We start from the raw sequence: 15,203 nt of genomic DNA, 5'->3' as shown, positions 1-15,203 counted from the left end.
GCGATTCATTTATTTGAAATCACAATCCTTTAAGAGGCTACTGTGGGCTGTCCTTAATGGCACCATGTATGCCAGGATCAGCTGAACTGGTTTAACAGCCTCCCAGGCGGGTGGTGTGATACTGGGCTAACCGCTTTGTGCTGTCTGACCCCTTCACTTCCCTTAGGAGGCTTCTTTCTTTTCTTTTTTTTACAGCAGACAGTGAGATCAGAAAACACTTAGTTTGGACAAACCTATCAATTGGTAAAGAGAAATGCATGACAAAGTTATGATACCCAACAGGAAAATACTGAATCTGCTACATGTTATTTCTGAAAAAGTCTGAATCTTTATTTAATTCAAGCTTAGATTTAAAAGTATGAATGCAGAAGTTAAATGTGCAGGTCACCACTGAGATGTTTAATAATTAACTTTCTCTGTGGTTACCATAAATGTTAGTGCGCCACCAGAGGGCGGTACGGACTAAATGACGTGAGACAGGTGCTGCTCAATGCAAGATGTGTGTCTTGGGTAGCACAATTTTCTCTGTAGAGAGTTAGCAGGATGTTCTAACTCAATATTACAGGTTTTTTTTTATTCACTTGTTTTCCCAAATGCATCTAATATTATGTTGATATGCTTGCCTGCATTCATCTGTCTGGACCCATTAATTGTGGACATGAGTGATTGGATTTCAGTCCTCAGACTGGATGTTATCTAAGAACACGGGGAGGAAGAGAAAGGGGTGTGTTGTATTTATGGAGGTGGTGATGGTGGGGATATTGTTTGTGTGTGTTCGGGGCGGATGTGGGGGGGTCGGACGCTTCTATATGACAGAGGAGGTGATTGTCTCTGAAGGGCATAAACATAAGGGGTTGACCTCTGACCTTTCACTGGTTGATAAGAACACACACACACACACACACACACACACACCGCAATGGATCCAACCAGCTCCATGTCTCCAGACACATGAGTCATGTCTCAATCAAAGATTGAGTGTGAAGATTCAAGGAGGTCATTGTTATCCTCAAATTCAAATAATGATTTGAGTGGACACTCTGCCGCTCTGATTGGTGCAAAAGTTGCTGCCAAATTCTCCTCATGTGTATCTCAGATATGGTAGCTTTCCTCGGGTTTGTCATGCATAGCAGTACATTGCACAACATCCACTCAGCTGCAGCGCTGCTGTAGGTGAGAACCTTCAGATCAAAGAAGCACCACCTGTACGGCAGAGATCAGAACTAGTGACCATACTGTACATGACACGACACAACTCAATGAACGTTGAAGAATTGCATCAATAAATCTCAAGTTGGTGACGTTTGAGTGGGCATTTAATAAACCAAATTGGCCAACTGAAAAGTGAGGAAGAAATTAATAATCCTGATTTCTGTGGCTGAAAATTCACCTGGACTGGTGTCAAAGGCAGTGACTTATGCAAATGACCCCTGACCTTTGTTAAATGCTTCCAGAAGCGCGTTGGAAAGTTAAACAGATTTAGATTAATTGAAAGCTAAAGATTGGATTCATCAATAAAACTTGATTGAGAAAGGCTGTAGAAGGCCGTTAGAAAGGGAAATATTTTTAAAAATTTTACTAACAATCGGAATGTTAGAACATTTGGAATCACTTGTCCAGAGACTGAGACAAAGATGAATGATGTCAGTATATTATTGCATGTGAGCGGAGGCTCACACAGGTTTGTGCAGCTATAACTTTACAGATGGGGGACTGGAAGCATGCAATATTAGACAGTGCTTGTGCTCTGTATGATCTGAACAAAATATAATTATTAGATGAATAGCATGGTATAAAACTAACCCTAAACATGCACTTCTCCAGTTGTATTCCTCCAGTTGTAAAATATCCTTTACTGCTCCACTTTAAGACAGTATCAGATTGCATATGAGGCTGCATGACGTTTACACAAGAATCCATCTTTTTTATATACATGCTACATTCATTCAGATGGTGCAGCGTGCATCATCTTATACTCATTTCCCCAAAAATGTAGTTTGACATTTGGTATCTTTGGAAACTTTGGTATCTCCACTAGAAGGTAAAATAGAAGTAATGTTGGTTTGAACAATGTTTGGCCGCACAGCACGGGTCTGTGGCCAAATCACCAACCCACTGATGGGCTGATGCTTGTCGAGGGGTCTTCCCACCCCAGATGATTTAAGATCACATGTTCTCACCAACAGATGTTGGTAAAGCTTCACTTGTTCACACGAGCATTGCTCCGGACTTCTTGTGGATCTTTTTTTGCAAACAGATGTTGTATAGGCCTCGTCGGTGACGGTGTGAGTTTATATCTCGAGCAGCACAGAAACGAAATGAGCACTGTCTCTTTCTATACAGTTTGTGTTGGCTCCCACTGTAGTTCCCAACATCTGGGGTTGTATAATCTGCTGGTAATGATGCTTGGCCGGGACTCTTTTACAATGTTATGCTAATTATCACTTTTCCACAGTTGTGGATATACATTCCTACACAGCGGCAGAGCTTGAATATAGGTTGATGTAATACAAAATATTTTTTCTTATCGTACAAATATCAATGTCAGAGATAATGTGCTCACATGGGACTCGGGCCTAAATTCCTGTCCAAAGATGAAATAAAGAAAGCAACTCTATACTACTATACTCTATAGCACGGCATGTTCAGCACTTTTTTTTTTTAGCACCTACTACTTTATAGGATTTATAGGCAGAATATAAACACCTACAGGGTGTGGGTGAGAATAATAACCTTTAATGGATGCAATAACACTAATATGAATGAGGGAGATGTCACATGAAGCCTGGTCTGTTCACGCCCCCACACAGTCCTGAGAAGGGCTCGGATGAGGAGACATGACACGTGTGAAAGGACTATGGGTCTGGTGTGGACTTGAATAAATGATTACTAGCACGCTACAACACACTAAAATGAAGGGGTTCAGACAATTATTTATTTATTTGTAAAAATCATTCCATGGCTAATTTGCGTTTTTCCCAGTTTGTATGTGGCACGTTGAGCGAGTCAGAACTGAGTGACCTCAGCGAGCAGTTTGGAACACACTCATGATCGACAATCAGAGAGAAAAGATCGTGCCAGGCCACTTTTGGCTTTGAAAATAAGGAAAATATATATATTTTTTAAATCTATCCTCATCTTCACAGTGAAGTGATGGGTGAATTCAGGTGATGAATGAATTGAGCTGAAAGTACTTCATTTGCGTGTGTATCATGTATCACCTTATACAGTTTCTCAAGCATGTATTACGAGGAGTTGGAAAAATACGTTCATAAACATGTTAAATGTTCTGAGATCTGCTTTCAAACATTTATCAAGTGTTTAACTTTCACATTGTACACGCTTATGACACAATGGGGTTGAAATTAAATGTTACCAACAGAATACCTTGATCTGGTCGTGGTATAGTTGCAGAAGCATGTTCCAGCTGGTTGAGTCACGGGGGCGGGGGGGGGGCTAAATGGAGTAATAGAGTGATGACTCACTCAGTTTGTGCTTATGAATGAGTCACTGTGATGTACATGATTATAAAGATATATTTTATCAGACACATTCTGCATAATGGTGAGACATAAAGCCTGCTACTGTCTACTAATACTGACATAGACTGCAATAAAATAACCATGAATTACATTAGGATGATTTTTGTTTTATGACATGGACATAAAATATGACACATATTAAATATGAATTACATGAATGGAACCCCTTATGCGTTATCAAATACAACATGTCTCCAGGATACAGATGTAAAGACAACGGAGGACTTGAAGTCAGTGACTCACTCTGTCTCACATCCAGTGAGTCACACATCAGAGTAACAGTTACCACTATTCCAACATGAAAAAATAGGATTATAAATTTCAAATGCATGTCTCACCTCTCAAAGGGGAATCTTATTTTGGTTATAATTCGTTAATTTTGGAATTAAAAATCCACAGACACATACTGAGGTCTGATTAAAATCATAATACAAACATGTCCCGAGCATGATAACATTAAAAGTGGTTTCATTTTTATCAATACCAATTCTGAACATTTTAATTGAATGGTATAAAATCACATTTTAATAATAATCACATTTGGGAAGGGCTCTTCTCAAAACAAGTTACACAGTGAGGGTCATGGTCATCCATGAAGTGTAATGAAACAAAGAAACCAGTGGCGTGTACCCTAGTTACTAGATCAGTAAGTTGTCACTTTATAATATAATGATGATATCTTGATTCATGAAGGACATGTGAAAAGTTACAGAGCGCTTCACATTACAAGCGAGGATCACCTTTACTTTTGTTAATTATGACACATACAAATAGCAAAAGCCACAAACAGAATAAAAAGGATAGAATCAGAAAAAGTGAGGTGAAGGTGGTGCGACAAAAGTAGGTTTCACGTTCGGATTTCAAAGGCGTGACTGTTCCTTCTAAAGCTCTGTCGCCGTTAGTCTTCAGCCGAGAGTCTGGCCCCCGGCCGAACGTCGCAGAGTCGTGTGAGGATAAAAGATGGAGACCTACTGTGTAAATACTCACAGCAGCAATGAGACAAAACAGACACCTGAAAACTAACCAGATGTGTGAGCTTTTGTCTCAGGAGCTGTTCAGTGTGTGCCAAATATTTTCACAGTTCCAAAAAAAATATTCGAAAGTCGTTTGTCAGAGCCGATATGATAATATTTGTAACTCTCTGGGTACTCTGAAATCAATTAACTGGAAAATGGCAGTTTCCTTAAAAGAAAAGCAGAATGTACACACAAGTGAATAATAATTCATTATTCATTCATTATTAAGAAACCCCTCCCTCTCTCCATATATGTTAACCCACAGATATGTTTAATATGTTTTGTAGAGCTCACGTGCGGTGCCGTGACAAAAATACTCTCTTGGTTATTTTAGCAAATAATTGGAATAAAGTACTTAAAGGCATATAATCCCAGGCAGTTTCCATTTTCCTGGATTTAACTGGAGGCAATTTCCCGAAAACTATTTGTCGACCTGTTTAAAGTTATTGAGCCATAAATTAAAGCATTATCCATGGTCTCGGTGTTAGTGTCAGCTTACCTGGCACCGTGTCTTTCCCTGATTTTTAGCTCTTTTTTTTCCTGCCTTACATCAGTTTCATAACCAGAGCTGCCCGAGCTTGACTTGAAGAATTAATGGATCTATCTAGAAAAAATGTTTGGTCCCACACATGCACCCAGATCTCTAAACCCTGACCATTCCGTGCCAAAAACACAGGCCACAATGGAGGAGGCACTGGGGAGGGAAATATGACTAGTCCAAAAAAGAAACAGAGGTACAGAGGTGATGGAAATGGAAGTGAATTAAAGAACTGAAAAAAGGGCATTTGAAAAAAAAAAAGAAGATGAGTGAAATATTGAAATTCAGAGAACACATAAATGAAACCTTTCTCATTTGATAACCGAGGTCATTTTATATTAAGTTCACAGAGCAACACATTACATCTACTCCTGGTTCATCAAACAGGCATATCACAGTGAAGATAAATATCTTCCCAATAAAATTCTGCCAAGTGTGTTAGACTCCCAACGTGATGTCATAAATCAATGGGTGGACATATACAAACACAATTTCATAAACACACCAAAACATTGAAAATATCTGAGGTCATTAACTTTACAGTATTTATCAAAGGGAAATTGAAGGCAGGCAACTTTACACGCAGTCCTCCCCAGTCCCAAAGGAGGAATAATAGCCGAATGCATAAAAATGGAGCCGAGGACGGAGGATCCGCTGAATGAAATGAGCTTATTAATTTCCATTCTCACACATGCCTGTCTGTCTGGACAACGTGTACACCCTTGGGACAGTGTCTCCATTGTCACTTACGGCAATTTGGTGCTCCTATCTGAAATGAATAAATCATGGCCCATTATTGTGGGCCATGATTTTTCCACTGACAAGGAGATGGTTATTTCCACTGTGGGGCTGTAGATCACCCAGTCAGTTAGGAAGAGGAGACGAGTTGAAACAATCACTGTACGACGCAACAGTATGAAAAACCAATGTGTAAAGACAACATATTGGGGTCCCTATTTCTCTGCCCGGTGGAGGAAACTCCCTGCATCTTGATGTCAATAAGGTTGGGCAACCGATTGTGACTCCCTGTAAAATCACAACACGTTGTCTTCACCTTACACACGTGTGGGTCTGTGTGTGTGTGTGTGTGTGCGCGTGTGCGTGCGTGTGCACGCCCGTGTGCGCGTTCGTGCGTGCAAGCGTGCGTCCAAATGTTGTTTCTCCAATGTTCACATTCCATTGAATCACAATTATGTGAAACATGATCCAAAGAACACATCAGCTCTCACTAACATATTGAAGTATTGAACACTGTGAAAGATGAAAAAATAATGGTGAAGAATAACATCTGGCAGAAGAAGATGGGGGATGAAGGAAGAGAGGGTGGTGTGGAGGATGATGTGATGGTCATCACAATGTGTTTGGTTTGCTATTAAAAAAGCTTTCTTTTTTTATTCACAAGCCTTTGTTCTTTGCCTTTCACATTAAGAAATATCACACTGATCTGTCTAGACCTATGAGTCACCATCTTCGTCGCCATCACATAACCCAGGATCCACATGTGTCACATCAGTATGGTCCGACCCCAAAATTCTCATATTGCTGCAGCTCTGTGAATCAATTCATCATGTTCATCTATATTGTCATTTTTTTGTCATCAGCAAGCCTTTGAAATACTGTCTCTGTTCAATTTCATTGTGCAAAATCCATTTTGTGAATGTGACGCCAATGTGTGGGAGGTGCAGGCGAAGGGTTTGGGGGGTGGTCACAGCCATCGTCGATGTTGGCAGATGTGTTGATGTGGTTCATTTACAAAAAACATGGGGGGGCTGGCTGAAAGATATGTATTCTTTATCCAAGAGGAGCAAAAAAAACTTACATCTACATAGTTGGCAATGAAACAGTGATGAGTGACATAAAGCCATAATGACCGCAAACGTTCCCAGGGCAGAAAAGGTGAGAAACAAAAATGTTTACCGTCCGAAATAATAAGATCAATCAAGCAGCAGATTAACTGTAGAATCAATGAAATAGGAGGAGCAGGCTCGAATACTGATGGATACTGACATCCGCGTCTCCTCAGGTCTTCACACTGTTTGGGCCTGTATCTAAGGACCTTCCACAGTGGAAGCATGATCTGTCCCATAAATACAGAATCGTGACACGTGAGGTTAGTTTGAAAGCTTCCGGGGCTTGAAGTGCACGCAAATAAACAATGAAAGCTGATTTTCAGTCTCGACAGGACATCTCCAAAGGCGCAGCAATAGAGGTTGTCATTGTGTTTTTTTTCCATTTCACTCTCACCTATAAATCACATACTACACACATATGATGTTGTCAAACTGGAAAACGTGTGACACACTTCTTTTACTCACATACAGAAAACATTTACGACGTACGACTGTTAGTCCTTTTTTCTTTCTTTTTATCCCTCCCACAATTCTGACATGTTGTTTTTTACAGCTGCGTTATCTTAACACAATAACGCTGCCCTGTCTTGTAGAGGAGCCCTGGGACCTTTATCGTGTTAGTTTATCTTGCACTCACATGGTTACTAAATAAAGTTGTGTCTGATCATACAACCATAATGTGAAGTAAAGGGGTTTCGGGATCTCTGTGAACTGTACTTCAGGGAAACTTGAAGGCAAAGCAGAACCAACACCAAAGTCTTGCTCCTGGGGCCCCCAAAGTGGTTAATCCAATATGCTTTACGTATTATTTTGCATTAAAAACACCAAAGTTAATTGTCCGTATTAGTCCATCTGTGCACATGGAAAAAACTGTGCTGCAAAGGGGATTTTCGATCATGTTCAGTCCATTTTTGGAGCAGACAGGATGTCTGCTGAAGCACAACAATTAAAGGGTTTGAAAACAGACACAGCGCCGAGATGTATTAAAGATGGAAAATGTGTGACGCACTCATGCCACGCACATGCACGCAAGACAGTCGCTTACAACTCGGCCCTCAACTGTGTCCTCCATCATTTTATCACTGCTTTTGTTTTGAATTCCTTATTTTACGCCGTGCACACTCACCGCGATTGGCTGATTTGGGAAAACATCACCGGGGCCGGATGCTCTTTCTCAGCAGGGCTTCTCTTCCACACTGCAGGCGGACTGCTGGATGTCTCCTCTTGTGCCTGTAAAACAGTAATGCACTGTGCTCCTCCATGCAGTTCTGTCAGAGTTGTCCTGAATTAAAGCTGAATGCGCCCTGCTGATCTCCAGAGATAGTCGACAGGAACTTGTCGCAATGTTTGATCTTCAAGCACAGATGAGGGTGGCCCACTCGGAGCAGGCACATTACAAGCACGAATGGAAATCTGCCGTTTCTTGATCCACTGCGTTAAAACACCGTAAAGCTTGATTTAGGTTGGCCACAATCGGTCATACGTTTTGGTAAATGGCCGTAAAATGTCAACCGGTGAATTGAGACACCGCCTCGACCACTACAAATGGTAAATCATTGAGGTCAGAGGCCTGTTTTTCCGGATCCGTTCCAAAATTGAATGGGTTCCTCTTTGGGTCATGCCACGCCCCTCTACACAATTTCACGGAAATCGATTCTGTCGATTTCGAGTAAAACCTGTTGACGGACAAACTTACGGCAACAGCAATGAAAACGTGACTTCCTCGCTGGAGGTAATAAATGAACAAATATATAAGCAAATGCCGTTGCGAATACTGAGGGGAAACAGATCTAACACCTCAAACAAGAAAAATCTCAAATAAATATAGTCAGCAGAAGAGAGGACAGAAGAAATTTCCAAATTCAACCCGGAACTTAGATTTGCTTCAGGAGAAGCCTGATACACTGTAGGATATCTGTATGGTAAATATGAAGCTGTAGTCCGCAGCTGGTTAACTTAGGTTGAATTGCACTTTGAGCCATGGGAACAGTTTTCCCATCAGTCTCTTCCCATCAGTTATTCTGTTTATTTTCTTTCCTCTCCAGGTTTTCCCCTGGTAACAACGCTCAAGAATCCATTGGGCTGACACTTTGGCCACTTAGCCTGTCCATTGCCAACGGGGAGACAAATGTTGTTTGCCCATGCGGACAACTCAGTCACTCGTCTGGTGGGGTGTCTCATTCAAGTTAGGCCTCGGAGATGTGACAGTGACCACACAGTCTCTCCCCTCTATCCCCCTTTGTCGTGGACCTGTAATTGTTCCAATATCTTCACTTTGAATCTCAAATACCAATCGAAAGACGCAGTGAATCTTCCAAAAAACTTCTGGCCTGGAAATAGCCGCCATGTCCTGCCTCTCCCTCTGCTGACGTCCTCCTCTGTCACCAGCCATGTTTGCTGAGGTTTCCGTCTGGGCCGAGCAGACTTTTCTCTTCCTGATGTCTCCCCCGAAAAGACATTTCTGCCACCGGGGGTAATTTCCCGTTACAAGACTTTCTGCAAACACCCATAACCCACGACGCCTCCCGAAAGCACAAAGGGTGTGCACGCACTGGAGACTGAGATGAAAGGAGAGGGGAGAGAGAAATGATCGGACCTCAAAGGCCAGAGAGAAAACACCAGAACCTTTTTACTTCTAAAGTTTACTCTCATCGTTACTCATCCAATGGGGAGTAATGATGAGATTATATCTGCCTCCTCAAAAGATGCATAGACCCATTAATCAGCCACGCACACACACAAGAAAACACACGCAAGGTGGATGAATGGCACACAAGCCCTGCCCGGGGCTTCGTACTTTGCACCCTTCTGTTCTTTGTCATCGAGTCAAAGAAAGATGAAAAAAAATTGTGTGTTCCTACCCATCCTGGTCCCATAATATAATTTCCAAGATAATAAAATTTCGGGGGAAAACGGAGACCTTAACTTTTTGTTCCAAATTCAAATGAATGAGTGCAGCAGGAATGATGTCATCGCTAATACGATAAGCCAAAGCGGCTGTCTTGATACTGTGTGATCTGTGACGGCGCATGACTCAGAATGGCTACAGCAAAGAAGGAGTCGTGAAATGTAGATCCACAAGAAACAGTGACATGCACACATCATCTGCATATCTTCAATATGTTAATGTGTGTTCGAGCGGTGGTACAGCTGTTACCATGTCACGCTGTCATATTTTTGTTGAGTAAATCGGACATAAGAGCTCGCTGCTCATTCGGTTTCATTTGAGTGGTTCTCCTTACCACAGCCCGTACAGTATACGTGCATTTTGTTAACCTGTACTTAAACCTGCATGAATGATTGATATGATATTGACATACAGAAATAATTTCTGCACAGTGCAGGGTTCCGGCCACAGAGGACTCGGCGATGGTGCAGTGAGATCACAGTCCATGAACGTGACCGCATGCTCCATTAAACAATGAACAGTGTAAAGTGTGCTGTCATTTACCTGAGGAAGATATCATGTTCTGGGACAAAGAAAATGAGTTTGATTCCGAACAGGAAGCAGTTTGGTAAAATGGCCGACTGCAGATTAAACTAGACATATCTCCACCGGATATTTAATATATTAATATCAAAACGTTATCCAGATGTGATCTTTCAACACAGGATATGATCTGCTCAAAACTCGAGTTGGGTTGGTTGGTTCATTGGGAGGATTTTTAGAGGCCTGAGTGAAAGTGTCTCCATCTCACGGGGGAAAGCAAAAGGCGAGTGATGTGATACAAATATCAGTTTTGCAAAAGACAATTTTCTCAATGCATTTCATGCAAAGTGATACAAGGTTGATGACTCAATTGCAATGCTTTGCATAAAACAAGTCGTGAAGTTATAGCAACAAGCGTACCAAAGGCCTGCATTTTTTGAAATCCTCTTAAAACTTGTAATATTCGAGAGGCTTTAGGTTTTTTAGTTTTTTACTCATCATGTCACTTTGTCGTTGTCGGCTCACGTCCTTTACTATCTCACCTCTCACTTCATGTGTCTCCCTGAGCATACATTTTAAAAACCAAAGTTAATGCTTAGTGTCAAGGCTGAAACATTTGTAAGAGCGAGACCATCAGTCAACAGGTTTTCAGACAGAAGCCTGTCTCCGACACCGTCTCGGCCCTCGCTGCCCACAGTCTGCTCTCGCCTGAGCCTGTGATCTATGGACATAAAGTGGCTCAAGCTTATCTACAGGAAGGGAGGGGGGAAACAGATGTGACAAAAAGACGTGTCAGAAAAGAAGAAGAAGATGTCGGGGGGAAAAGAAAGAAGAGATGGCAAGAATATTTATGGAAAGGGAATCCTAAAAGAACAGTTTACCTTTTTGCAATTATGTGTTCCCCCTCCATAGACGTATTCAAGGTTAAACTGAAGACCCACGTGTTTTCTCAGGCTTTTGACTGTCCTCACTAGATTTATATTCATTTTTTTTCCCTTTATGCTATTTTGTTTTATTGTATTTTATTCTTGTACTTCTCTTTGTTTGATTAATCAACTCTGGTTGTTTAAAATGTCTCTGGAAAGATACAAAACTTGCATAAAGAAAGTTTCTCAAGAAGACGTTATAAGCGTTGCCCCAAAGTTCTGCTTAGGAAAATAACTCACATGAGTGGATTCATTGTGTTTTACTGTAAAAACTCGATTCCAACCTTCCTCTGATCATGAGTTTGATCACCAGTCATTGACCTTTGAAAAAAAATAAGAACCATGATGAAATATCACATTCCTCATCTTGCAAAATAAGACTAAAAGTTCAGAAGCAAGAAAAACACAGTTTGACTCTCCGTCATACTCTGAAATGGAAACGCAGAATGTTGATTATTATGCAAAATATTTGCATTGACGGCCGTTTTGTCTGAAATGACAGGTCTTACACCTGCACTACCACACAGCAGAAAAATTCATCTTCACCTTGGCGTGTACTCATCCGTGGATTTAAACAGCGCAAAACACACATACAGACCGCACACACTATACACACATATACAGACAGTGAGCAGCTCAGCAGGTACGTGTGCGTGTGTGTGTGTGTGTGTGATGATTGAGGCCGTCAGCAGCAGATCACCATGATTATCATACGCAGCGTGTATATCTGCCAATGGAGACTTCCCTCTCCCCGTGTCCTTCCGCAGCCTCTTGCTCCTCACATGATTTTCTCCCAGAGAAGTTGTGTGATGTCACAAATTCCTTCGTGACGAATGGAGAAAGTCCGGTGCCAGACGGCGGAGTAGGCCCTTCTCCACACTCACGTATCTCAGCCGTTGGTGTCGATGAATGGTTCTCTCACCTGCTTCTGTATTTCTATGGTCTGAGTCACTGGATGTAGACCGTGGGTATGAGGCTGCCATTAGCCACGGATGTCACACAGCTTTCTCCTCCCCTCCTGCTATTTCTAATCTTAACCTTTTCCAAAATCACCTTTCAAAAAAAAAGGCAAAAGCTCAAAAGTCGTCATCCACGTGTCTGGTTGATTCCGGAGAGGAGTCGCAACTTTTGACGGTTCAGTTGCCACATCGTTTTACAGATGACGGCTGATTCCAATTCACGGTTTAACACATTCCTGGCACTGATTATCAAATAAGGTTGATCTTTTTCTTATCAGTAAAAGTTACACCACAATCGAATCTTTTTACAGTTTTTGAAAGACAGTGCGAAGGTTCCACGAAAACAAAAAAGTTCTCCCGCGACACAGTTTCGCACGGGCATCGCTGCTGCTGCCTGGGCGTAGGCAGAGATGTTATAAGGGAGGAGACAAACCACTTAAGATTTACTTATGAGACTAGTTCCTAACACCAGAGATGGCAGTCTTACGACTGGCAACGGGTGAAGGTGGACTACATCGACTGTACTCACTCACACATGAACTCGCATTTATTCAGAGTGCCCTGCTCCGACAGCATCGTGTCCCAACACTCTGGATTGATCATGTTAAGGAGGTCGTGTCGTGAAACCTTGCGCACACAGAGTATAAATAGAACCAGCAGATCATTCAGTGAGCCTGGTCTTGCTTATCTTACTCGCCGTTCAAGACGGTTGTGATTGGTTTAAAGCAATACAAATTGCCTTGTCCTAATAGTCTAACGTAATATTTCCTTGCCATTGATTTGCAATAGATTGATCCTCAAAAATTACAGAACTAAGTGCGTCTGGAAGCAGGGAGAGAGCAGGCATATGGCAGAATTCCCGTCCCATGATATGGAAACACTGAAACACGCAAACTGTTCACTTCAACCTTTTGTTGTTAACTTTATACCCCGCACTCTTTTTTCTTTTGTATATCCTTTGTATACACAACACTAAACACAACCGACAGCTGAACAGATGACACTCGGTGTTATATTTGTGCCTCAAGGATTGCATTATTTTTTTTTTTGTCCTTTCTTGTTGCGTTGCTTTATTCATCTCCTCGCAACCGTCACCGCTTACCTGGCTTCCTGAAGTCAGGTCGTTTGTGTTCTCCCTCCCTCGCGACCTGTTCGTCAATAAATAATGAGGCATTTCATTGGGCTTACACTGGGGGGGATTCCTTTGCACACTGCTGTGGGTGTTTTTTTTATTTTTTTATAACTCCTCCAATGACAACCGGCAAAATGACGGATTAGGACTAGAGAGAGAAAACTTGGACTCTTGTCAAGTCATTAGCAGATGAGCAGATTCCAAACATATCACTTTACACCAAATTCACTTCCTATTTACTTGCACGATATACAGTGTTTTTCTATCATGTAAGTGTCCGAAACCTCTTTGTTCATGTTGTGCTCAGGACACGTATAGGAGATTACTTCCTACCATCATCATGCTTGCATCTCCTATCTGCAAGTGTAAGGACAAATTCCGCTCGCTGATAAAATTAACTATTTACAGCGTATACAATAAATTGCAAATAGATTCTGAGAGATAGCAGGAGCCCTTAAAGACTAAAAGTGCTTCACTGGCTGGTGCTTCAGAGCCCGCTGCGGCTCCGGTCTGAGAGAAGACATTAATGCACGTGCACTCTTTCACTATGGCGCCCGCGCACCGATTTATGAGGGCAGACTATCGCACTCAGTTTGCTGTAAATGTCAGTCTGAAACACGAACACGCACTTTTATTAAATAGGAAAACTCCACATGGAATATACTGTATATGGAGAGTTAAGTGTAAGCAAGTGTTTGTGCCCCTTGGTTTCTGCCCATTTATGGTTTGCTCGAGATTGGTTTCACGTACTGAAGTTGGCTGTGGATCTGTGACAAGGTTGGGCAGGGCGTGAAAGTCTCCACGTGTCAACACCCTTCACTGATGCCCCATAAAATAGAACTGCTCTGTGCAGACGTATTATTTATTTTATATATATATGTATATATAATATTTATTTCATTGGCCAGTAGCCAATCAAAATTAAATATGTCGGCATCAAAAATAAATATCATCTATTTAAATTTTTTTAAAATCCATCACTTTTATTTACATTTTTAAGACAGAGCCAGTTTGAGATCATGGTCACTGTCTTCCCAGTGACATGGAGGGTTCTGTGGCTGAAGTTTATCAATGTAGATGTTGCTGAAAGGCAACAGAGAAGGTCAAGACACTTCTGTCCGCATACCATCAAATGAGGAGGCACAGTCTCACTACCGCCGCCATTGAGAATATGTTTTCGGTTTGTTTGTCAGAAGAATTATGCAAAAATACTACAAAGTGAATTTCCGTGAAAGGGACGAAGGGACATGGGCTCAGAAAGAGTCCGTCAAATACTGGCGCTGATCCAGATAAAGAGGCAAATCCAGGAATCTTTAAATAGCTTTCTTCAAAATTTCACAGTTTCAATCATTTCCCAGGGAATAATGGATGGATGGAATATGAGGTTAGGGTCAAGGGACTGATATCTATGATTGTGTGCACTTCAGTGCCGCTTGGTTGAATTTAAGGGGAACTGTTGTCTCAGACTTTGGGACCGAACACTACAGTACGTGGGCCGTAAACAGACATTTGGATGTGATTCAGCGATCGTGCACGGTCCAGTTGTTAATTTAAGGAGTCACCTTAAAGCCCCAGCAGGTAGATTCAGTGCAGTAAAAGGGGAACAGGCCTTAAAAACAAGCCTGTCTTTGAAAAAAAAAATAACATTCTTCTAATTTGTTGAGGGAACAGACTCCTCAGTTCTTGTCTGTGGTTAGTTCAGGGATTAACATCCCTGTGGTTGAGATCAGGGAAAGATTGTGGTTCTAGACAACTGTTATGAAATAAACCCATCAAGTCCCAAAACCACCATTTGGGGACTTGATGGACA

This window comes from Scophthalmus maximus, chromosome 18 (genome assembly GCF_022379125.1).
Source record: "Scophthalmus maximus strain ysfricsl-2021 chromosome 18, ASM2237912v1, whole genome shotgun sequence".
In the NCBI taxonomy this organism is placed as follows: Eukaryota; Metazoa; Chordata; class Actinopteri; order Pleuronectiformes; family Scophthalmidae; genus Scophthalmus; species Scophthalmus maximus.
Note: the sequence above shows the minus strand (reverse complement) of the source record.